This window comes from Stegostoma tigrinum, chromosome 30 (genome assembly GCF_030684315.1).
Source record: "Stegostoma tigrinum isolate sSteTig4 chromosome 30, sSteTig4.hap1, whole genome shotgun sequence".
Taxonomy (NCBI): Eukaryota; Metazoa; Chordata; class Chondrichthyes; order Orectolobiformes; family Stegostomatidae; genus Stegostoma; species Stegostoma tigrinum.
The window spans coordinates 16,280,351-16,305,972 of record NC_081383.1 but is presented as its reverse complement, the minus strand read 5'-3'; positions in this window follow the sequence as shown (position 1 = coordinate 16,305,972).

Genomic DNA, 25,622 nt, shown 5'->3' with positions numbered 1-25,622 from the left:
AAGGCAAGTATGTTACGTTTGGCCACAGATCAAGCAGAACAGGCTTGAGGGGCTGAATGGCCTACTCTCGTTCCTTTGTTCCTATGTAAGAAGGGCTACATTTTCATATTTGTTACTGTACCAATACACTATAAGATGTAATAGCAGAAATAGGCCATTCAGTCCATCAAGTCTGTTCTATCATTCAATGAAATCATGGCTAATTTGATAATCGGCAAGTTCATTTTCCAGTGCTTTCCCCATCACCCTTGATTCTCTTACTAATTAAAATTCTGTCTCAAACTCTCAGCATCCACCCTGTCAAGCACATTTCTGTCATTCTAGACTTCTACAGACCAAGCTATCAACTGTAGGGATATCCATTGAAGTCTGGTCATTTGCTGCAATGTTTACACTTCCAACTCAACCATATTCCTCCAAGATGGCTGCCCATAGCACCTTGTGCAGTTCAGGGGAGAGCCGACTATGAACAGTTTGAGTCTAGCAGGGAGGATGGGCACTACATGTTTAAATGAAACAGCCAAGGAACTGATGATCAGAGAGTTTATTTACTAGAAAATATTGGCATCCCTGCAAATGTTAAAACTGCCTGCCATGACATTACAACCTTTTTAGCATATTCAGTATTTCAGCAGTTGAAGTCAGACTCCAGTCTAACTTCTGCAACTTCAATATCCAAAACTCTGTCCAACTAAATGAAAGGCCTTGAAAGCTGGAGGTCCAGGTGCATAATACTGAGCTGTGCTGGCCCAAGGTCAAAGCTCAGAAAAATGCAAGAAATTCCAACTCCCATTGATTATTCTGACAAAATTCAGAAAGCAAATTTTGGGTTCAAAACATTGTTTGTCAAAAATATGAACAATTTGTTGAGTTCTAGACAGTAACATTTATAAATGTACCCTCCATCTACAGTAAACTTTTCAAAGCAGAAACCTCTGAAGTAACCATGTTGAGGTCAACTAGTTCAGTATAGAATCTGCAACTGCTTGTTCTGTATTTTATTTGGTAACACATTTACCGAATAATCTACCAAAAACAGCTTAACTTGGATGTTTTTCTTTCAAGGCAGCGTTAGTTGGAAATGTTAGAAGATCAGAGATCAAGGGCCAATGGACCATGTGCTTCACATGTTGATGAATTATACAAGGTCATTTCTAACACACACCAGCTGTGTATCTTAAGTGGGTTATAATGCACTGTGAGGAACGATTGATTACATTGCAATATCCAGTAGTTTCAACCAAGTTGCAGAAGCTAAAAGGGAAATGAATAGAGGAACTCTTTCTGATAATTCTGCAATGCTCAGCTGTATCCACAACTGCTTTGAGAATGAAGAATCCCATACTCATTCACATTAGAATCTAGGTAACATCCGGAATTGGGCTAATAGCTGGCAGGCAACATCCATGCTACATAAACGATCATTTCTAACAAGAAAATGCCCAACTATCTTCTATTGACGTTGGATGGTGTTCCCCACTAACATTGGGTCATTACTGGTGAGAAACTGCATTGGACTTATACTGGGACTGCATGAAGATTAAAGTTGGATGCCCCATCACAGTGGTGATGAATTATCTCTACCATTTACAAGGCATATGTAAGAATTGTGATGGAATGACCAACATTTATCTGAATAGATCCTACTGCTAAAACACCTGAGAAGGTCACACACCACCTAAGAAAGAGGAGCTTACGTGATTGGTGTCCCTGTCACCAGACCCAATATTTACTCCCTTCACCACTTTGTGGTGTGGCCGTAGAATGTGCAATCTTCAGAATGTACTGCAGCAATGCAACAGGGGACTAAAGCAGTGTGTTCAACTTTATGACCTCGGCCATCAAAAGCAGGAATGCTATAAGGACATCAATGCATGCAAATTCCCCTCCAAATCAATTTGTCTTTCAGACTTGTATATACATCCTTGATCCTTTCTAATCATTGAGTCAGGATCTTGGAATTCTGATGGACCAACATCCTAAGAGCTCAACCACCACAAGAACGATAGCATTTCAAGTAGAAGGCATGGACAAATTGGACTGAAGGGTTTCCATGCTGTGCATCTCTATGACTCTATGACTCCATATTCTTCACTGAACACCCAGGGCTGAGCAGTGAATTTTGTCTTTCTGGGTTTTCCAAATCCCAAGAACATTTTTATAAATTAAATCAATGATTTACACTCTAGATACAGGCACTGTTGTGAAAGTGGTGAATGTGGGAACCAGTTTACAACAGCAAGGTTGTACAAACTGTATCTGAGAAGATAACTGTTTTGAAATTAGTGTCGGACAAGGGTAAGATTGTAGACAGGGTATCATGGGAACTGTTGGTTCCTCTTTAAATAGAATGATTGAAACTTCTATGCCCAACTGCATAAACAGATTAGATCTTGTTATAGCATTTCATTTGACATTGAAACACTCCCTCAGCACTGCATTGAAATGCCAAACTGGATAATGTTCAGCAGTGGAACTTCAACTGCTGGTCAGGGTTGCTCTTAAAACGTGACTATGAAAGCCAAAGGATCTGTTTTTTTAAAGCAAGATACGGGGTGACATCAGCCATGTGTCATGGTTTCAACTGATGGTGACCTGTCGCAGACTGGGGTGCTTACAGGAGATGATGAATTGCAGTTGAAGATCATGACACGTTAATGCTGAAAATGAGACCATATCAATACAAACTGTAAATGGGTGTCATTTTGGGAGGGGTTGTTTTAGTACTGCAAGCACTGATAAGGTGATATTGATGGTGGAGTCAGGTTAATACAGTAGATGATAACAGTTTGATATTGTGGTATAGTTTGGATTGACGCATAAAGTTTCGTTGGATTGCTGTCACTCAATTTCTAATGTACAATGCTATGATATAAATGTTTCTGGTAAAATATGTGAATTAATATTGAATGCACATGATAAATGTAGTTAACCTCCTGATAGAGATAATCTAATTTCTTTGCTGTAAATGGGCCCCTCAGCAAATAACATTTACTCATTCTGTTGGCTGCCTTCCATCATTCTATTGGTTGTTTTGTTAGTCAGTAGAATGTGCTCCGTGATTCGGTGTTATTGAAATCCTTTGCTAATGTATGTTCAAGACAAAAATTTCAAGATTTTAATGACTATCCACAGCGATGAAAAGAGTTCATGACCTTTCTTTCTTGACGTGGTGTTGGTGAGTTAATATTGCACACAGATTGCGTACCAGTGCAACACCCTTCCTCTTGATTTCTTGATTTCCTCTATGACTAGCTGACTGTCTCTAATTAAGTTGTGTTGAAGGCACCAATTGTTAACTTAGAGTACTGATCTCATGTTTAGATCTATTATTTCTTTTCAAACTTTTTTCCCAGATTCATCCCTTCTGTTTCTGGAACCATTGTTGATTACTCTCTGGGCTCATCGCCCCAGTGGCCATTCATCATGCAGTAATTTAGATAGGGGAGCATTGGAAGGGGTGATAATGTTTTGTATTCAACATTCTGAGTCCACACACTTTCTAGCAGGGTCTATTGAATAGATACTATGAGCAGAGAAATCAAGAACTGCAGATGCTGCAGTCAGAGGTAATACAGTGTGGAGCTGGAGGAACACCATGACCAGTAGGCCAGGCAGCATCAGAGGAGCAGGAAAGTTGATGTTTTGGGTCGGGATCCTTCTTCAGAAACATTAAGAGCACATGTTTTATTACATACAACTGTATTGGATTTGATACCACACTGCAAGGTGCTATGGTTCTTCCATGAAAATTGGTAATCAAGGAAACATTAATAGAAAGCAACTAAAAATCAGGAAATTAAATGCTGGCATCGATTGACTTCCTTTTCAGGAAAGATGGCCGGAGTCTTTATCTTGTCTAGGCTAAGCACCCACACCCATATCAGCGTGATTCTGTTATTATCACTCTAAATTAGACCTAGCATACCATTTAGTTACATCAAACCTGGACAACCAGGTTTGGAGTTAAATTCCAGCCACACTAGCAATATTCACATTTTCCAAACCGATGACTTCTGTCACCTTGAAGAACAAGGGTGTACCTGAGATTTCCCTCCAAGTTTTGCACTTTCCTCATTTGGAAACATATTATCACTCCTTCACTGTCACTGGGTCAAACTCGTGGAACTCCCTTCCTGACAGAGCATTTCCAGAAAGCGCCTAAACAGCACTTGAATGAGTGCAGCTCTAACTTCAGTTACGAGGCCCAACAACATCCAGGAAAAGCAGCCTGCTTAACGGACACTGCAGTAACCAGCTTCAATATTCATTCCATACACCACTGCAGCACAGTACCAGTAGTGTGTGCCATTTACAAGGTGCACTGCAGTAACTTGTCAAGGTTCCTTCCAAGCACCTTCCAAACACACAACCTCTACCACCTGGAAGGAAACGGCCCATGTTGAATGAAAACACTACCACCTGCAGACTTCTCTCCAGGTGATAAACCACTCTGACTTGGAACTGTTTTGCAGTTCCATCAGTGACACCGGATCAAAATCCTGGAAATCTATTCCCAAAGTGCAGTGAACATTCCTAACCCTTGCATTTCAAAAAGACAGCTGATCCAACAGCAGCTCAAAGCAATACGTTCTCTAAGCTGCACAGCTGAGTGTGCTCACAGCTGCTCTGACACTCCTTGCACGGTGATCTGTGCATTGACACGGATTGCTGAACTGACCGGATGTCTTTACAGTGCATGTTTGCGCAGAAGAAATGAGAGGAAACGTTGCCTCAAGGACAATTAGGGATCGGCCAATACAGATTCACGAGCCAATTGCATCCACTTCTAATGGGTGAATAAATTCTAAACTGGCTGTGTATTGTAGGGTTTATACTGTGTGTTACCCGGTGGTCAGTGTCAGTCCTCCACACAATCTGTGAGCCGGTTGAAAATTTTGCTGATGCCCAAGACCACGGTTAAAACATTGTGAGGGAAAAGGCCAGAACCCTCAACCCATTGCATGTGTGATGTCGTAAAACCACATTGGCTCCTACATGCATGACAAAAATCAACACAAATGCTTGGAAAAATGCTACCATTTTCGCAAGCCAGACTCATGCTGCTGTTACAATGTTTGGATTTTCAATGCTCGTAGGGTATAAATAAAGAAAAGAAATCAGCTGTGAGTGGAGCCTTACATGAGACTGAAGCTCTCCAGCTTGGAACCAAATGTCATCTCACTGGTTAGCACTGTGCCTCACGGTGCCACGGGCCCAGATCCAATTCCACCCTCAGGTGATTCTCTGTGTGTAGTTTACATGTTTTCCCCGTGTCTGTGTGGGCTTTCTCCAGGATCTCCAGTTTCATCCCACAGTCCAAAGATAGAACATAGAACATAGAACAGTATAGCACAGTACAGGCCCTTTGGCAAGTAGATTGGGCAAGTTAAATTGCCCATATGCCGAGGGATGTGCAGGCTAGGTGGATTAGCAATGGGAATGCAGGGTTACAGGGATATGTTGGAGGTGGGTATGCATCTGGGTGGGATGCTCTCCAGAGAGTTAGTGTGGACTTAGGCCAAATTGTCTGCTTCTACTCTGTAGGGATTCTATGATTAAAGATCTTGTAGCTCCTTTTAAAAACAGTTTCTCACAATTTATTGGTAAACATTTCTCTTTCATTCAACACCACCTAAAATGAAATTAAGAAATCCTTTGCCTTTTCACACAATTTTAATTCATGCATAACAGCAGCCACATTTTTCAAAGTAGCAATCTCCACTGAATTTCAAAGCATTTCATTGTATTGCAAAGTGCATTGAGGTGTTTCTTTCTCTCTTTGAAGTACAGACACATCCCAGTCCTCAGTTTTACCCCGTGGTGCATTTACTTTACATCAGGCAATACTGGGGAATGCAGAGATCATATAGGTTTGAAGGTCAGCTCTATGATTGCAGTGTGTAGGGGACTGCATATGCACTCCAACATGGAATATCAGTCTGCACAGATGAGACAAACTAAACAAATGCTTCTCCAGCCAGAATGTATACATGATATTCCAAAAAAACATCAACTGGTGATCAGACGAAGGTGCAATTTAACTAACAAAAACAGAAATTGTTGGAAAAGTTCGGCAGACCTGCTAAGCTTTTCCAGCAATTTCTGTTCTTCTTTTCTGATTTACAGCATCTGCAGTTCTTTTGGTTGCAATTTAACTATTCTCAAGTAGCAAAATCCCTGCGGTAAACAGAAAATGCCAGGTCAAGCTAGCATATGTGGAGAGAGAATCAGAGTTCTTGATCCAGGGTCTGTAACCTTCAGACAGACCTTAAATCCTGTTGGAGAGATGAACATAACTTCTTTAAGGTGGGCATTCCTGGAAGAGAAGTGGTGGTCAATTAAACACTCAATACAAAAGTAAAATGCTGCAAATGCTGATAATTTCGAATAAGCCTGGTTGAAATCCCAGTTTATGTTGAGGCAGCTGATAACAGATGGGATGATTACCATACAGAGCCTCAAGATGTAAGAAAGGTAAAAAAAATCAGCCACTATCTTAGCTGCTCATCATAGGCAGACACCAGAGCAAGCAAAAACACGTTCATAGATTTCAAATGAGGATATGATCAAGCTTAGCTGTGATGCTTTTGTTTGAATAGTTTGCCAATAACACAGGTGAAACAAGGCTACTTGGGTGTTTGAGTGGAACCACACCTCAGCATGAGTCAGATCTTTAAGAACTGGAGAGAAGGTAGAAGGGAAATAGATAAAAAGTACATTCTCATTATCAGAGCTTGTTAGGTCATAAAATGTGAGGCTGGATGAACACAGCAGGCCCAGCAGCATCTCAGGAGCACAAAAGCTGACGTTTCGGGCCTAGACCCTTCATCAGAGAGGGGGATGGGGAGAGGGAGCTGGAATAAATAGGGAGAGAGGGGGAGGCGGACCGAAGATGGAGAGAAAAGAAGATAGGTGGAGAGGAGAGTATAGGTGGGGAGGTAGGGAGGGGATAGGTCAGTCCAGGGAAGACGGACAGGTCAAGGAGGTGGGATGAGGTTAGTAGGTAGGAGATGGAGGTGTGGCTTGGGGTGGGAGGAAGGGGCGGGTGAGAGGAAGAACAGATTAGGGAGGCAGAGACAGGTTGGACTGGTTTTGGGATGCAGTGGGTGGAGGGGAAGAGCTGGGCTGGTTGTGTGGTGCAGTGGGGGGGACGAACTGGGCTGGTTTTGGGATGCGGTGGGGGAAGGGGAGATTTTGAAGCTGGTGAAGTCCACATTGATACGGCTGCAGGGTTCCCAAGCGGAAAATGAGTTGCTGTTCCTGCAACCTTCGGGTGGCATCATTGTGGCACTGCAAGAGGCCCATGGTGGACATGTCATCTAAAGAATGGGAGGGAGAGTGGAAATGGTTCGCGACTGGGAGGTGCAGTTGTTTATTGCGAACCAAGCGGAGGTGTTCTGCAAAGCAGTCCCCAAGCCTCTGCTTGGTTTCCCCAATGTAGAGGAAGCCACACCGGGTACAATGGATACAGTATACCGCATTGGCAGATGTGCAGGTGAACCTGTGCTTAATATGGAAGTCATCTTGGGGCCTGGGATGGGGGTGAGGGAGGATGTGTGGGGGCAAGTGTAGCATTTCCTGCGGTTGCAGGGGAAGGTGCCGGGTGTGGTGGGGTTGGAGGGCAGTGTGGAGCGAACGAGGGAGTCATGGAGAGAGTGGGCTCTCCGGAAAGCAGACAAGGGTGGGGATGGAAAAATGTCTTGGGTGGTGGGGTCGGATTATAGATGACAGAAGTGTCGGAGGATGATGCGTTGTATCCGGAGGTTGGTGGGGTGGTGTGTGAGAATAAGGGGGATCCTCTTTGGGCGCTTGTGGCGGGGGTGGGGTGTGAGGGATGTGTTGCGGGAAATGCGGGAGACTCAGTCAAGGGCGTTCTCCACCACTGTGGGGGGAAAGTTGCGGTCCTTGAAGAACTTGGACATCTGGGATGTGCGGGAGTGGAATGCCGCATCGTGGGAACAGATGCGGTGGAGGCGGAGGAATTAGGAATAGGGGATGGAATTTTTGCAGGAGGGTTGGTGGGAGGAGGTGTATTCTAGGTAGCTGTGGGAGTCGGTGGGCTTGAAATGGACATCAGTTCCTGAGATGCTGCTGGGCCTGCTGTGTTCATCCAGCCTCACATTTTATTATCTTGGATTCTCCAGTATCTGCAGTTCCCATTATCGTTGTTAGGTCATATTGTTCTGGTGAGGCATATGATGCACTTTTAAGACTGAGACGGATACATTCTTCATTAGCAAGAGGATGAAGGGTTACGGGGAGAAAGCAGGAGAATGGGGTTGAGGAACTTATCAGCCATGATTGAATGGTGGAGCAGAATCGATGGGCCAAATAGCCTAATTTCTGCTCCTATGTCTTCTGGTCTTATGGTCTTAAATGATCCCACCAACTCCTCAGTGTAAAATGCAGAATGTATTGAGCCAATTCAACGAATTCATGACATAGTTATAGATGAGAAAGGCCATTTAACCCAGCTAAATTCATCCATTCAATTAGATCTTGACCTTACTGCCTTGCAGGATCCAAACATTTCTTAAATACAACCAGATTTTTTACCTTATAAAAAACGGCAGAACTGCAGATGCTGTAAATCAGAAAAAAAATGGAAATAGCCGGCAAAGCTCAGCAGGTCTGGCAGCATCTGCGGAGAGAGATCAGAGTGAACATTTCTGGGCATGCGACCGTTCCTCAGAATTGGGCATTTCCAGGGTTTTTACTTTGATGACACTTCCTGGGAATCCATTTTAATTGTTAGTTAAACTCTTAGTTTTAAATTTTCTGTTTACTCATTTGGATCTTCTATTTTATACTTTTGCAATGTCATTGCTTGTTAAATTCCTTGTCCTGGTCATCTCTCTGGATAGCCAGATATTTAGCACCTCGGACGATCAGCCCTGTGACTCTTCCGTACAACCCAGCTGTGCTTGACCTCCCTGCTTGTCACCAGAACTAGACATAGCACTCAAGTTATGGTTGAGCAACAGTACTGATCAAATTGTTTGAGGATTCCTCTGACATAAATGTTAGAGTCTAGTCTTTCTAAAGCATACTTCTGAGAAATCAATTAAGTTAAGTATGTCTATCAGGAAGATATTAATTTGTATTAGTTGCCAGTTATATCTGAGTATAATCATTTAATAAGGAACTGTTTACATTGCAGATCCACAAGTGTTAAATCACTTCGTCAGCACTATCATATCCAGTCTATATTTAATTTGAATTCCATTCACATAACCTAACAGTACAGAGTTTCTGCTGCATCAAGCACCATCTGTAATCTGCTGGAAGAGTGAAAAGGTTAAAGGCTATAAGGGATATCTGTTTTTGAAAGCTCAGGTTTAAGTCTCAATTTGCGTGGTTTCCTTCCAACGTCTATGATCTCAGCATAAATGTCTGACAAACAAGCCAAGAATAAATGGTGATGAGCATCAGACTGCACTGTCATTGCTGTAAATTATTTTCCATCTTTATCTGCTCAGTTAATAAGACACACTTGTCAAACCTAATGTTTGAGCTATCCATTGAGGCTTCAAGGTACAGATATCAAAACAGTCTCAGTCTAGATTCAGTGCCAGTTGATTTTACCTGAATGTTATTTCTAAAATTGACCTCACTGACTTGAATCCATAGAAGAAAATGTCAGCTGCAATGATTGCTGGCTTGCTTAATCTGTAGTGATTGGAATGAGATTGGCCATGTGGATCTCCTTGAGTATGAGATCCTTGATTTGGGTTGTTAGCGTGGGCCATTCAGGGAGTTTGGGCTGACAGATATAAACAAGCATCGCAGAGATTCCACTCACTCTAGGGACTGGCTCTGAGCTGACTGGTCAGAGTCCACCTACTGTGCATGTGTAAATAAGGGGTGAAGTGGTGATGGGATACAAAAGGCTTGTACACAGGAACTTAGATTGTCACTCTAGTCAAGGCTGTGAAAGTACTGCTCTGGTGGAGCCATTGTCTTTTGAACGAGATGTTAAGTAAAAGCTTGGTATGATCTCTGAAGCGGATACGAAAGAATTGCATGACATATTTTGAGGAAGAACAGTATGCTGGTAGCGACTGATCACTCAATCAATATCATTAAAAACAGACTATTTGTCAATATCCCATCTGTTTGTAGGAGTTTCCTGTGTGCACATTTTTTTTTGCTTTCTACATTACAACAATGCCAACGTTCATTGGCAGAAAAGCATTTGGGATTTTCAGAAGTTGTGAAAGGCACTATACAAATGCAAACCTATACCCTGCATTGCGTTGTGTTATTGCATTCCTGAAAGAAAGAAAGACAAAGCAAGAAAAAGCAAATAGCAAAATCTAACAACCCAAAATATGTGAGATAAGGCTGATTAATTTTGGCCAATAACCATGCTCCTCTTCACATTTGCAATGTAAGGATCCATTATATTTTTTTCATTAATTTGCCCTCAATCTTTTTCATGGAATATGGGCATTGCTGCTCAAACCAGCATTTTCTGTGTATCCTAATTGTTTTTGAACTGATGTCAGAGAACAAATCGAAGTCAACCAAATTACTTGGATCTGGAGTTGCAAGTTGGCCAGAGTTTGCAGGTAAGGATGGGAGTGAGTCAGATTTTTTTTACTACAATTTTTTACTACATGCTAACACTGGGTTTATATTCCAGGTTTTATTAATTGAATTTAAGTTCCGCTAGCTACAGTGGTAGGATTTGAGCACATATTTCTTGGCATTAGTCTGGGTCTCTGGATTATTTAGTCCAGTGATGTTACCACAGTATAATTATGTCTCCTCCCAACTTTTGGCTGTAAAATAATCAATTGGTTTATAGCGATTTTTAGAGTGGATCTGCTACATTTTAAAGGACAGTAGTGTAGGTTTCTATTGTGTGTATATTTAAAAAACAATTAACAATTTTCTAAAGAATAATTTTGAGATCATTTTATGTGCGCCACACACTGGAGATTCCCCACCCCCCTGAGATTTTGATTCACCGGTCTTGTTAGACTAACCAGGAAGTTGTGAATTAATGTGAATTTGCATAAGGTACCCGTAAAAACTATAATCCTTTGCACTGAGTGCTGACACACTGATAAAAGCCTATCTAGAAGGATCATTATTTGCGGCTATTCCAGTAACCCCCTGCTTCTGCACAATCAGATTCAATCTGAATTCAGTGGAAGCTGTTTTACATCTTCTAAACCCCTAATGCAAACATTTGGTTAAGAATGTTTTAATGTAATCTATTGTTCTTGGCCACTTCCATCTCACTATGAGTTAGGATTCAGATACACCTTTGATACGTCACCATCTGATAGACAAAAATTTCTGCTATTATGTTCCACACTGACTGACAGAGATACTGAACGTCCTGCTAAAAGATATAACCCTTACCAAAATGGATTCTGCTGTATGGTCCTTTTCGTGAACAAGGACCTTGAAGTATTATCAAGATCCACATGAAAACCTACTTTTTCACTTAATGTCTCTTTTTTGTTCCTCTTCTTCTGAAAGCTTTGATCACTTGCTGGGCTGTGGTTCCACAGGTGACAGCCCCCCTCTGGCGTCTCATACAAGTGACTACTCATCATGTGAGAACCTTTGTAATGAGTGCTAAACTGGCAATCTCACCATAGGGTCCATTGTAACTGATCTTATCCCCTTCTGATGTCACGTTTTCAGAAGAGTGAGATTCTGGCCCAGTTTTCATTTTGTTAATTTCAAGGTACACTGGACTAATGTCTCCGTGGTCCATTCTAAACAATATGTTACACAGATTGGAGACAGAAAACTCAGAACTTTCTCATAAAACAACAGATGTAACAGGAGGGATAGCAGGAACTGCTGATGCTGGAGTCTGAGATAGCAAGGTGTAGGGCTGGATGAACACAGCAGGCCATGCAGCATCAGAGGAGCAGGATTCTTGCAACACAAGTAAATAGTTGCTGGATTCAGAATGCTGCCATCAGGCTCCAGTGGAGGGATGAAGTCAGATGTAGGGAAAAAGTTACCTGGCTATGCTTTTCTCTGATTTAAAATTAAGAGTAAAGCTCCTTGGTGGGGATGGGGATGGGTGGAGGTCAGACACGAACTCTGAACATGATGACCTGAAACTAAGCTGAAACCAGGCAGAGATAATGGGAACTGCAGATGCTGGAGAATCCAAGATAACAAAGTGTGAAGCTAGATGAACACAGCAGGCCAAGCAGCATCTTAGGAGCACAAAAGCTGACGTTTCAAGCGGGAGTCTAGGCCTGAAACGTCAGCTTTTGTGCTCCTGAGATGCTGCTTGGCCTGCTGTGTTCATCCAGCTCCACACTTTGTTATCTTGAAACCAGGCAGATACTGGTGGTCTCTAAACCTGCCTGGGGTAGTGGTGCTTCATCCTGCCATCACCTGGTAGCTGCCCTGTTCCTTGATGCCACCAGGGGAGCACAGAGGCAGATTGGAGGAGAATTCTAGTCAGCTTTCATGAATGGGTCTCAAGAGGCAACGAGCAAGCTAAATTATCTACCTGCCTCAAGTTTTTTTAATTTTAATTCACAGTGTGTAGGCATCACCAGCTGACTGGCATTTCTTGCCCATTCCTAGTTGCCCTTGAGAAGGTGGTAGTGAACTACCTTCTCAAACTGTAGCAGTGCACCTGCTGCAGTTTGACCCACAATGCCCTGTGGGATGGAGTTCCAGGATATTGACCCAGCAGAAGTGAAGGAAATGGAGGGATATTTCTAAGTCAGGATGGTGAGAAGCTTGGAAGGGAACTTTTAGCTGGTCTTATTTCAGTGTATCTGCTGACCTGTTCCTTCCAAATGGAAGTGGTTCTGGATTTAGAAGATGTTTTCTAGGGATATTTGGTGAAGTGGTAGTGGGTTGCTGGCAGAAAACCAGCCTACTGGCCAGCAATGTGAACCTACTCACCCGCCTGCCACTATAGGGCCTAGGAATATGACATTGAGCTTCATAGAATCCCTACAAGTGTGGAAACAGGCCATTCAGCCCAACAAGTTCACTCTGACCCTCACTGCATCCCACCCAGACCTCATCCCCCTAATTGACACATCCCTGAAACACTATAGGCAACTTAGCATTGCCAATCCACCTACCCGAAGGGAACCCACGCAGACACGGGGACAATGTGCAATTTCCACACAGACAGTCACCTGAGGGTGGAATCAAACCCAGGTTCCTAGTGCAGTGAGGCAGCAGTGCTAACCACTGAGCCACAATGCCAGCCTTTCTGAATACTTTCTCAGTTTGTGCTATAGCCTGGTAGATTTTACTAGAGACAAGATGAAGGATCAAAGCAAAGATATTTATCTATACTTCTGGTTCAGATACTGACTGTTACACTGTAATATCAGAATTTGTTGTTTATTTTTACTGCACTCGCATCTGGAGACCAGACCTCGGTGTTAGAATTAATAAATTGCCCTAAAACCAAACATTAACCAAAAGTCCATCCCTGGTAGCAATCTGGCACTTCAGCAATGACTGATTACATGAGGTAACATCTGGCAAAGAATGTCAGAAGAGGTATTTGAGTTTTCCACATCACCCTGTTAACTAAATTGTGTCGAGAATGTTAGCTGTGATATACTTAGGTAAATAATTGGTGACTGTGCAAAGAAAGGATTTAAAAAAAAGAAAATGTAAACTTGAGTTCAAATCTTAATGTATCAATTTGTGCCCTAAATTGCATGTTCTTAGATTGTGCTTTTGAGTGAATTTGGATTCATTTTACTTTCAACAATTTCCTTTCCCCCATCTTTATTTACTTAGTTATTAATTCACATCACCACTTGCTCACTCATGGGATGTGGGGTCACTGGCCAGGCCAACATTTATAGCCCATCCCTAACTGCCTTGAGAAGATGGTGGTGAGATGCCTTCAGTCCATGTGAATTCCAGAATTTTGACTCAGCAATAGTGGCGATATAAAGTCAGGATGGTAAACCCTTGCTGTGAGATGTTCTATAGACATCAATCATCCTCAAAAATCTCACTGTAGTATTCAATTTTGAGTGTGAGCCTTGATAATGAGTGCGAGCAATAATTTATTAAGTTCATCATTTGTCTCATTTACTCTTATTTGCCCAGAGGAGTTTCGACATGTTGCCTGGGCTGCACACTTTCAGCCATGTAGATAGAGGCTGGATAGGCTGGGGTTGTTCTCCTTAGAACAGAAAAGGTTGAGAGCTGTTTTGAAGAAGTGTCAATGGAGCTGAAATGTTAACTTAGCTTTCTATCCACAGACGCTGGCAGACTTCCTGAGTTTTTCCAGCAATTTGTGTTTTTGTCTCTGATTTGCAGCATCCACATTTTGTCTTTTTATGTTAAAGTTTGGGAGACAACCTGTTTGAGATGTATAAAATCAAGGCAGGCATTATCATTTGGAGTTATGCCATTTGAAGTCATAATGAGTTGAGGACCCTTACATAGGGACTGCTCATAGCAAGACACATGGCCAGTTGCCTGCATAAAAAGGAACTTGTGCAAGCCTTGAACCACTTTTGAATTATCTGGAACTTGGGGAGGCTTTTGTTTACTGTATATCAAAGTCTTTGCTAATTTGAATTGACTTGCCAATCAATCAATACTCTTTTTGCCTGCTGAGTACATTGTTGTGAATGGTTTGAAAATTGGAATTCTTGTGATGGTTCTTGAGTGCAAAATGAAAAGCTTTGGCAATATTCAAGGAATTTAACCATAGGAGCATCAACGGTGAGCATCGTCTTATTCTCACCTGATGTTCATATATGAGTTCCCAGAAAAGAGACTCGATCATGTTGAACAGTGGGAGTCCTGTCAAATGTTCCCCTTCTTACATCACAGTATGAAGGAGCCTCAACTGGGAATCAGATAATTTAGTATAGGCTGAGAACTATGCTTGGGATCTTCCAATTTTATATGGACCAAATCTCACTAGACAAACTTAGATTCATCAAACTTAGATTTAATCAGGATATGAAACATTAATGTTGCATTTCTGCATTTCTCACTTTGAACAGCCAACCGCAGTCAACAGTAAAAAATGATTGTTTCTGATATGTTGAAGACGAGAAGAATAAAGAGATAAGATTCCTCAATTTTACCCCAACAGTGTGCCATCCCATCCACTGAGCTCTAAAAAAGACCAGACTGTTTTTTTCCTAATTTCAGTATTCCATGTGAATCTCTGACTGACTTTAGGAGGCAACATAACACCATAAGACATAGGACCGTTAGGCCGTTGACCCATCGAGACTGCTCCACCATTCAATCGTAGCTAATATGTTTCTCAGTCCCATTTTCCTACTTTCTCCTCATAGCCCTTGATCCTCTTACTTTTCAAGAAGCTATCTAATTCTGTTGGCCCACTGTTAATGGTGCTGACTTCCAGTTCTAGAAGTCACTACCATGCAGGGGCCCTAAGGCCCATGCAACCTAGAAAAAAATTAGAGGGAACATTGATCACTATGCAATGCATTACTGTGTCTGACTTCCAATGTCAATTTATCTTTCTGTTTCATATATTTACTGTTGTATAAGGCAATGGTTCTAAAAACTTGATAGATAAGGGGACCAAAACTGCCTCAGTATTCTAGATGTGGTTTAGCCAGTGCCTTGTATTCAAAATGTCTAATGAGTGCCTTTTTTTTAAGCTTTCTGGGATTGGTTAGTTCAGTTGGCTAGACCCCTGGTGATAATGTAGACTTACAACAACAGCACGAGCTCAATTCCTGTACCAACTGCGTTCACCATGAAGATCCCCCGTTCTTGACTTTGATCCTCACCTGAGGCATGATGATGCTCAGGATAAAGCACAACAGTCATTTCTCTCGAACGAGGCAATAATTCTTTGGAACTACTGTGACTTTACCTACATATCCGTTTAGCCAGACTTACCTGTTTTTATTCCCCTCTCCTTTTGAAATAAAGGCTAACATTTCATTTGCCTTCCCTAATATCTGCCGAACTTATATGTTAGCTTTTCGTGATTCACTCATAAAGAAACCCAAATCCTTCTGTGCTGCAGTTTTGTTTTGCAATCTTCCTTCATTTAAATAATATTTAGCTCCACTAATCTTCCTACTAAAGTGCACAATATTTCATTTCCCCCATTATTCTCTTTTTGCAAAGTTTTTCTGATGCATTTCACTTGTTAGCTTCCCTGCAAACCCTTTGTGCTCATTCTCACCACTTGCCTTCCCAACTACTTTTGAGTCATCTGCAAACGTTCACTTTTTTTGCCAGTCATTAATATGTGGTAAATAATTGTGACCCCAGCTCTGATCCCTGTGGCAATCCATGAGTTACAGGTTGCCATCCTGAAAATATCCCTTATCCCAACTCGCTATTTTCTATGAGTCAATCATCTAGCCATGCAAATGTGCAATCATTAATGCCAGGGGCTCTTATTAATTATCTTACATGCAGTACCTTGCTTTTCATTCGTTCACGGGATGGAGGTGTCACTGGCTGGGCCAACATTTATTCCCCATCCCTAATTTCCCACAGGGCATGTAAGACTCAACCACATTGTTGCAGGTCTGGAGTCACATGTAGGCCAGACCAGGTCGAGATGGCAGTTTACTTCCCTAATAGGCATTAATGAACCAAATGGATTTTTCCTGACAACTGATAATTGATTCACTGCCATCATGGGACTCTTGATTCCAGATTTTTTTTTTCCCCATTGAACTTCAAACTCCACCAGCTGCTGTTGCAGGATTTGAACCTGGGCCCTCAGAGCGTTGCCTGGGTCTCTGGCTTGTTGGGGGAAAGAAAACAATGCCATTAGGCCATCACCTAGTGAGCACCTTTTGGAAATTCTAATATATAACAGTGACTGGTTCCCCTTTATCTATTCTGCTTGTTACCTCCTCAAAGATTTCTAATAAATTTGTCAGACAAGATTTTCTCTTCATGAAGCCATGCTGCAGCACCTGCATGAGGGTCTAAATAGCCTCCTTCTGTGTTTTTATGGGTTAGTTGCATTTCAGAGGCACAAATTCACCATAGTAGATTGGCACATTGGCAGAAAAATGAGCTACTAATTGCTTGGTAATAATTCATATTGTTCTGAAAATGAAGGTCTTTTACACACACCAGCAAGAAGGTGGACTTTGTGTTAATATCTCAGCTGAAAGGCACCTTTAGTCCTGAAATGTCAGACTTGGTTTCTGGCTCTGGTGTTCAAGCTCTGAAGAGGAATTTGAAATCAGCTCCTTGTGATTCACCAATCAAATTCTCCTCAAGTCATACAACACCGAAACAGGCCCTTCAGCCCAACATGCCCATGCTGGCCAGCGTTCCTAAATTGAACTAGTCCCATTTGCCTGCGTACATCTTTTTTGCACTCTTTCCAGTTTAATTCATAACATCTTTCCTATAGCAGTGCAAACAGAAATGTATGCAGATCTCCAATTGGGACCTCACTAATGTTTTGTATAGGTGTAACAGGATGTCTCAAGTCTTGTACTCAATGCTCTGACCGATGACGCCAAGCATGCCAAACGTCTTCTTCACTGCCATGTCTACCTGTGACGTCACTTTCAAGGAATATGTACCTGCACCCCTAGGTCTCTCTGTTGGACAACACTCCCCAGGACCCTACCATTAACTGCATCAATTCTGCCCTGGTTTGTTTTACCAAAATGCAACACCTCGCATTTATCTGCAATGAACTTCATCTGCCATTCTTTGGCTCAGTTCATCAAGATCCCATTGTAATTTTAGATGACCTTCACTGTCCACTATATCACCAATGTTGGTGTCATATGCAAATTTACTAACAATGATTCCTATACTTTCATTCAAATCGTTTATCTAAATTATGAACAAAAGTGGACACAGCACCAATTCTTGCAGCACATCGCTGGTGGTGAGTAAACAGCCTTAAATTCATATAAATCTTCAGATGTATTGTAATCTCAAGAAGCACAACAGTTTGGCATACTCCAGCTGCCAACACCTATAAAGCTGATAGAAATTCGCCAATTTTTATAAACGCCTGACCTTTCACTGAGTGCCAAGAAGTGCGTTTCATCAAATGTCCAAGAGTGCAAAACTAATAAGAATGAAAACTTGGCATAAAATATTGAAAGTGAGACTAATGGGAAAAAAATCTCTTTTCATAATAAACATCAAAACTGGATAAATATATCAACAATTCAAGTTTGTATAAAATCATCTGGAAAGCACAAGGCTTATACACTGCAATCTGGCTGCTCACTTGCAAATACGGTCAGAAAAAGAATGGCTTGAACACTAATTAAGAAAGAGAATGGGCTTTATATTTTATAATTGCACCAAATTGTTACCGAAACAACACATTTTTATTTTGTCTTTTTGTCATATAACATATGCAGTGACTGTATGAGCAGCAGTTTTGAGAAACTCTATCATTACTCAAATTTAGAATAAGGTTCTTAACACACCCCCTTCTCAGTGACATTATAGTTTCTGTCACTCATTGCCTTTGACCACCCTGGAAGAGCAGAGAGGTATTGACGGACATCAGGCACCTGTTGGACCGTAACGCAAAATCAGTCAGAGACAATCTGGCTTTCAAAGACCAAGGAAGCATGAACCCTTTTGAACTTTGATTTCTTGTTTGGTGTTTCTTCTATTTCCTGTGTGAATTTTGCAAGGTTTGGAAAGGAATGTTTTTCAGCTTTTGTCTCATTGATAGGAAGCCATGAATGAACCACTAAACCAGATAATATCAAGAACAGACCACTGTAAATCATTGGCACCTTGGCTTCATTATTTCTACCAGAGGATCAATCATTGACACCTATGCAGCTGACAAAGCCTTGGACTAAACTGCAGTAGGGGATTAATCCAAGTTATTTACATGCTGATGTATTTAGAAGCTCCTGATAAATGGATACCTCCACCCCTGGGGGAGCTATGAAAAGGATGAGGCACATTTGCATTTTCAGTTCAGGTCTTTGTGGTTTCACATGGGGTCGATACCTAGAAAGCGTTATCAGATTGAGTAGTTCCACTATGACGTGAATAGGGAACATCATACTGAAATGAATATCAACAATTTTGCATCCTGTCAAGAACACCAAATTGGAAAGGCTTTGTATAACATAACTGATTAGAAGCTAGTCAACCCAAGAAGCAGAAAGTTGTCCACTTGCTGGCATTTTCCCAATAAACCTGAAGCAACAAGAGACATCAAATGCGAACAATGACCAAGGCAATCTGTCAACTAAATTTAAAGGCCGTTATTCTAAACTGATTCCAAAAGCACTCCATCGGGCAACAGGCCCCCAGAACTCATGCTGTCAAATTTTGCCTTTCTAGACTAAGTCAGCAAGTGCCAGGGCACAGGGAAAGGCCTTTCAGACCAGCAAGCCTGAGTCAAACATGATGCCTTTACTAAACTAAAAACCTTTTGCCTCCATGCGGTCTATGACCCTCTAATCCCTGGCTATTCATGTATCTGTCAAGGAGCCTTATAAACATTGTGACTATCAGTTTCTACCACATCTTCTGGCAGCACATTCCAAACACTCACCATCCTTCATGTTAAAAACTATCTCTCACATCTACTTTAAATTTCCCACCTTTTACCTTAAACCTATGTCCTCTACTAATGATATTCCTATTCTGGAAAAAAGATTCTGATTTTCCATATAATCCACGCCTCCCAACTTTGTAAATCTCTATTGGGTCTCCTCAGCCTCTGACATTGAGGTGAAAACCAACTGAGTTTGTCCAATCTCTCCTCATAGCTAATACCCTCTAAGCCAAACAACATTCTAGTAAACCATTCCTGTATCCTCTCCAAAGCCTCAACATCTTTCCAGTAGCGTGGTGACCAGAACTGTACACAATATTCCAAATGTGGCTTAAAGTTCTATATATCTGCAAAATGACTTGCCAATTTTCAAAGTCTGTGCCTGACCAATTAAAGCAAGCATGCCACATAACTTCTTGACCACGTTTTCCACTTGTGTTGCCATTTTCAAGGAAATGTGGACCTGTACACCTGGACATGTCTGTATGTTAATGTTCCAAAGGCTTCTGCCATTTACTGTATACTTCCCTCCTGCATTAGACCTTCCAAACTGCATTACCTCACTTTTTAGAAATTATTCATTCATGGGAAGTTGGCTGGGCCAGCATTTATTGCCCACCTCTAATTGCCCAGAGGACAGTTTAGAGTCAACCATGTCACTGTGGGTTTGGACTCACTTGTATGCCAGACCAGGGAAGGATGGCAGTTTCCTTCCCTAAAGGACATTAGTGAACCTTACAGGTTTTTCACCTGACAATCGTCATTGGATTCATGGTCATCGTTAAACTCTTAATTCCAGATTTATTTTATTACATCCAAATTCCACCATCTGTTATAGTGGGATTTGAAACACTGCCCCCAGAACTGGTTTCTGGATTAACAGTCCAGGGATAATGCCACTAGCCCATCGTCTTCCGTGTCAGGATTAAATTCCATCTACCATTTCTGTGTACCAGTCTCCATCCTATCTATATCCTGCTCTGGCTGTCATCCTCATTATCCATAACTCCCCTAATCTTTATGTTGTCCACAAACTTATCAATCAGACCATTTAGATTCTCGTCCAAATCATTTATATTTACTACAAACAGCAGAAGTCCCAGCTCTAATCCCTGTGTAATATCACTGCTCACAGAGCTCCAGGATCCTTCCACCACTACTCCCTGTCTTCCATAACCAAGCCAATTCTACATCTACCTTACCAACTTGCTATGGATCCCATGTGGCTTCACCTTTTGTATCAGTCTGCCTTGTCGACAACCTTTCTAAAATCATGGAGACAATATCCATTACTCTGCTGTCATCTTCGTCATTTCCTGAAAGTACTCCATCAAGCTTGTGAGACACGATCTAGCCAAGATCTTTTTCCCAGGTAGGGGGTTCCAAAGCTAGAGAATGTAGGTTTAGGGTGAGAGGGGGAAAATTTAAAAGGGAACTAAGGGGCAACGTTTTCACACAGAGAGTGGTGCGTGTATGGAATGAGTTGCCAGAAAGTGGTGGGGGCTCGTATAAATACAATATTTAAAAGACATCTGGATCGGCACATGAATAGAAAGGTTTAGAGGGATATGGGCCAAACGCTGGCAATTGGCATGAGGCCCATTTGGATATCTGGTCAGCAGGAATGAGTTGGACCAAAGGGTCTGTTTCCATGCTGTATAGCTCTATGATTCTATGACCTCCCCCACACAAAACCATGCTGGTTTCCGCTAATAAACCCATTTTTTTCCCAAATGACAGTGCTCCTAAGTGTGTCCAATTATCTCTCCAACCAATCAATGCAGTCTGACAGGACCTGTAATTAGACACACTTGCTGCAGAAGTTGTCATCAAACATGTTCAAACTGTCTCTCATTTACCACATACTGCAGGAGAAGCAAACTACCCATTTTTACCATCCAACAACCACTGACAAGATCCACCATCTCCTTTTGCCTCGGGCATTATTTCCTGGGTTCTGAAGGGGCCATTTTCTCTTTGAAACCCCTTCTCCCACTATATGAGGTTTCATTATGAGAAAGGTGCTACCTAAATGCAGATTGATGTTGAGATTGAGAGTTGTTTCATTACAAATCATGCAACATTTTATTCAACTTCTCCGTGGAGCATACCCAGCTCAACTGAGAAAGGGCTGAGGTTGGGGTGTGAGGTGAAGTGGGATGGTAATATAGGAACATTGGACGGTGTCTCCACTTATGATTCACAGACCTGTCATTTCTCTACACAAAAGCATGACACTGGGCTGGGTACCACAAGCAGCATTTGATTTTGTTTTCATATATAGGTGGGTCCTGTGCATTGACTCTAGTGACGAATTCATTTATTTTCATTTACATAGTATTGTGAACTTACATGATCTTTGATAAAAAAACAATTGTTCTTCTTGGGAATTTAGGAATCTAATCGTTGCTTTAGTTGGAGTCACTCTTTCGACCCCTACGCCCAGGAATCTGTAGCATTTTCTTAATCAGCTCTTGAATCCAATGTGAACGAGAGGGTATTGCATCCCTCAACCATGTGTCTTCCTTATACTCTGTTTTAATGGTTTGTGTTGAGTTTACTTGTCTGACCATCACAAAGTTTGGAGAATTGTACAAGTGGGCACATGTCGGACTGGGAGCAATGGGAAAACTGTCATGCATTAAGAGAACGGCCGGAGGGGGACAGGAAACATATCTGTGAGAAGGCCATTTGATTCATCAAATTGAATTCTTCCAAACCCCAACTAGATTTTATAGTGGTAATGGGAACTGCAGATACTGGAGAAACATCAGCTTTTGTGCTCCTGAGATGCTGCTTGGCCTGCTGTGTTCATCCAGCTTCACACTTTGTTATCTTAGATTTTATAGTGGCTCAGGTTTACATAAAGCTCTGACAGTCGTCCATGCCCCCTAAAGCTGGTCAATAACCCAACAGTGAGTTCCTTGTGTAACATACACCCTGTGCCTTGATCAAGGAACGTAGCATCATGAAGTGGAGGGAACCACTGAAAACCATCCCATTGTTCTTTCATCCCCCATGCCTGTTCTCAAGCCTGTTGGGCTTGTATACACTTGAGTTTAGGAGGATGAGAGGGAATCTGATTGAGACATATAAGATTATTAAGGGATTGGACAATCTGGAGGCAGGAAGTATATTTCCATTGATGGGGGAGTCCAGAACCAGAGGACACAGTTTAACAATAAGAGGTAGGCCATTTAGAACAGAGTTGAGGAGAAACTTCTTCACCCAGAGAGTAGTGGATATATGGAATGCTCCGCCCCAGAAGGCAGTGAAGGCCAAGTCTCTGGATAGTTTCAAGAAAGAGATAGATAGAGCTGTTAAAGATAGTGGAATCAAGGGTTACGGGGATAAGGCAGGAACAGGATACTGATTGTTGATGATCAGCCATGATCATAATGAATGGTGGTGCTGGCTCAAAGGGCCGAATGGCCTACTCCAGCACCTATTGTCTATTGTCTATTGTCAAGGGTTACACCCTCATCCAACACTCCCCCCGCCCCCCCAACTTTGCCTTGTCTTCCCCTATCCAAGGATCTGGCAATGATCCTTGATGGTAGTTCCCGTGTGTTTGTGTTAGTGGCCATCGCTGCCAGTGGTGCTGCCGGTAGTGGGGAGCTGCTGGCCTCTGATTAGTTACAGCTCTCGGAGCAGGATTTCCACTCTACCGGGGAGCTTAATCTGATGGGAAGCCCGGAATGTCTCAGGCAAGTCCCTGCTTTTGTGGCCATCACATTGCGCTTTCTGTTGCAAGGCAACTCAGGGTTCTGATTAATTTTCCAACCGCTGGGCAGGGCCACAACTATGTTCCTTCATTGCCTGCTGTTTTATTGCTCAGAAAGTCGACAATTGGTCAGGATTCATACTTCTGATCATTATCCACACAGGAAAATAATGTATTGTAATACCTGAGAAAATAATTCAGGACAGAGACAAGGGGAAATACCTTTCATGGAGTGATATGTGGTAGTGCCCTGATAATGTGCTTAATGTCTGTGATATTGTTTGAGGGAGATGTGCAGGCTAGATGGACCAGCCATGGATAGTGCAGGGTTACAGGGATAGGATGGGGGGTGTGGGTCCAGGTGGGATGCTCCTCTGAAGATCGGTGTGGACTTGATGGCCCGAATGACCTGCTTCAACACTGTGGGGATCCTGAGATGAGTGAGTTCCTTTTGGGAATGTACAGCCTGAAATAGTGGTAGAAGTGGATTCAGCAATAACTTGTAAAAGCGAATTGAAGGCACACCCGAAAAGGAAAGACAACTTACAGAGCGATTTGAAAAGTGCAGGGCAAGTGGGATGAATGATGGTTTTTTTCATGATGCAGTGTGGGCTGAATGACCTCCTTCACTAGTGTTCTGTGATAATCATATTCAGTATCATGCAGTTGTTCAATTTAAATTCAGTTCAAGCATTAGAGGTCAAATAAATGATGTATAAATTTTATAAACTGGCATCTTGAATAAACTTTGATGCTAGGCAGCCATTGCCTGTGGACACACCCAGAGTCCATCACAATTCACAGTACAGTTGTAGGCAGGCATATAGCTTTCAATCAGATCTGTTCGAAAGAATTTCACTGCATTGCCTGTCAAGCATACAACAGTTACAGAGACTATAAAAGGCTTTGAAAAGCCACCTCATACTTCCTCATGTACTGAATATTTCAAGACACTGATGTGGTTAGCCTGCCAAACCAAGAAACTTATTTTGAAATCAACTTCTCTTCATATTCGAGAAGGGAAGCACACATTCTGGTCTGATTGCTTGACGTCAATCGGCTGCTTATCTGTCACGTTTCTTATGTTTCGATTCCTTAATGCTATGCCGAAGATACTGAGTGATTAATGCGGCCTTTTCTGCATGCACAATAAACTCATTTAGAAGTTAATTTAAATTTGCAATGACAGTCTAGATGCAGCATACATGCATTGGTCAGTGTTAAGCCTTGACCCAGAAGTGTTTCAGTGTCAGTCAGGAAGACTGTGTAGAGATCAAAGTCAGAGTGAAATTGCTGGTTCCTGTAAACGTTCTGATAACGTCGACGCTTTTTTTTGCAACTCTACCCTTTGAGATGGATTTTGTATTTCGCAGTTTGTTTACATTTCCTTTGCTGTTTTCATCAAGATGAAGAATGAATTTGTTGAGAGGCAACAAGAACTCGGAGCTACAGTATGCCTTTAACATTGAGTGAAACCCAAAACGTCACAGTAAAGGAGGAGATATTAGCAAAAGTGAAATAAGAACAAGATCCATAAATAAGAACTGACGGTAGCCCATCAGATGTTGGTACTAAAGACAAAGATAAAAATTGTGGGAATTGTCATAATAAAAGGAAATTACTGCAAATGCTCATAAACGGAAATAAAAGCAGAAAGTGCTGGAAAAGCTGAACAGCTGTGGAGAGAGAAACAAAGTTAATGCTTTAAGCAATGACTCTTTTAGTTTCTGTTCTGAATAACTGTCATGGTTTAAATGCCATCAGAAAAGCAAGGGGGTGGATGAACAAAAGGCGAGGTCTGGCATGGTGGTTGAAGGCGACAGACATTAGTGACAGAGATATAATGGAACAAAGGCAATGGGATGTGCAATGGTTGAGGCATGAAGGAAAAGCATTTATCCAGAATCAGGGTGTATGCTAGAATAATGAGCAGCTCTGTGCTAATACAAAAATAGGAGAAACAAAATTCAGACCAGTACATGGCAAATAAATGGGACAGATTTAAGTTTTGAATTTGTTGAACAGTGTTGAGCCCAGACTGGTATGAAGTGCTGAATTAGAAGATGAGATGTTATTTCTATGTTTATATTCAGCTACCTTTAAATACTTTAACAGGCTAAGTTAGTAATGTGAATTTAAGACTAAGGTTTTTTTTTAAGACGGCAAGCAACCAAACATTTGAGGTCATTTAAGAAAAATAATTAATTCATGGGATATGGGAATTGTTTGGAGCCATCCCTAGTTCCTCTCAAGAAGACGGTGATAAGCTGCCGTCTTGCAGTCCATTCTGTCACAATGCCATTAGGAAAGAAGTTCCAGGATTTGAACCAGCGATACTGAAGAAACAATACACTGTATTTGCAAGTTTCGATGGAAATGGCTTGGATGGGAACTTGCAGG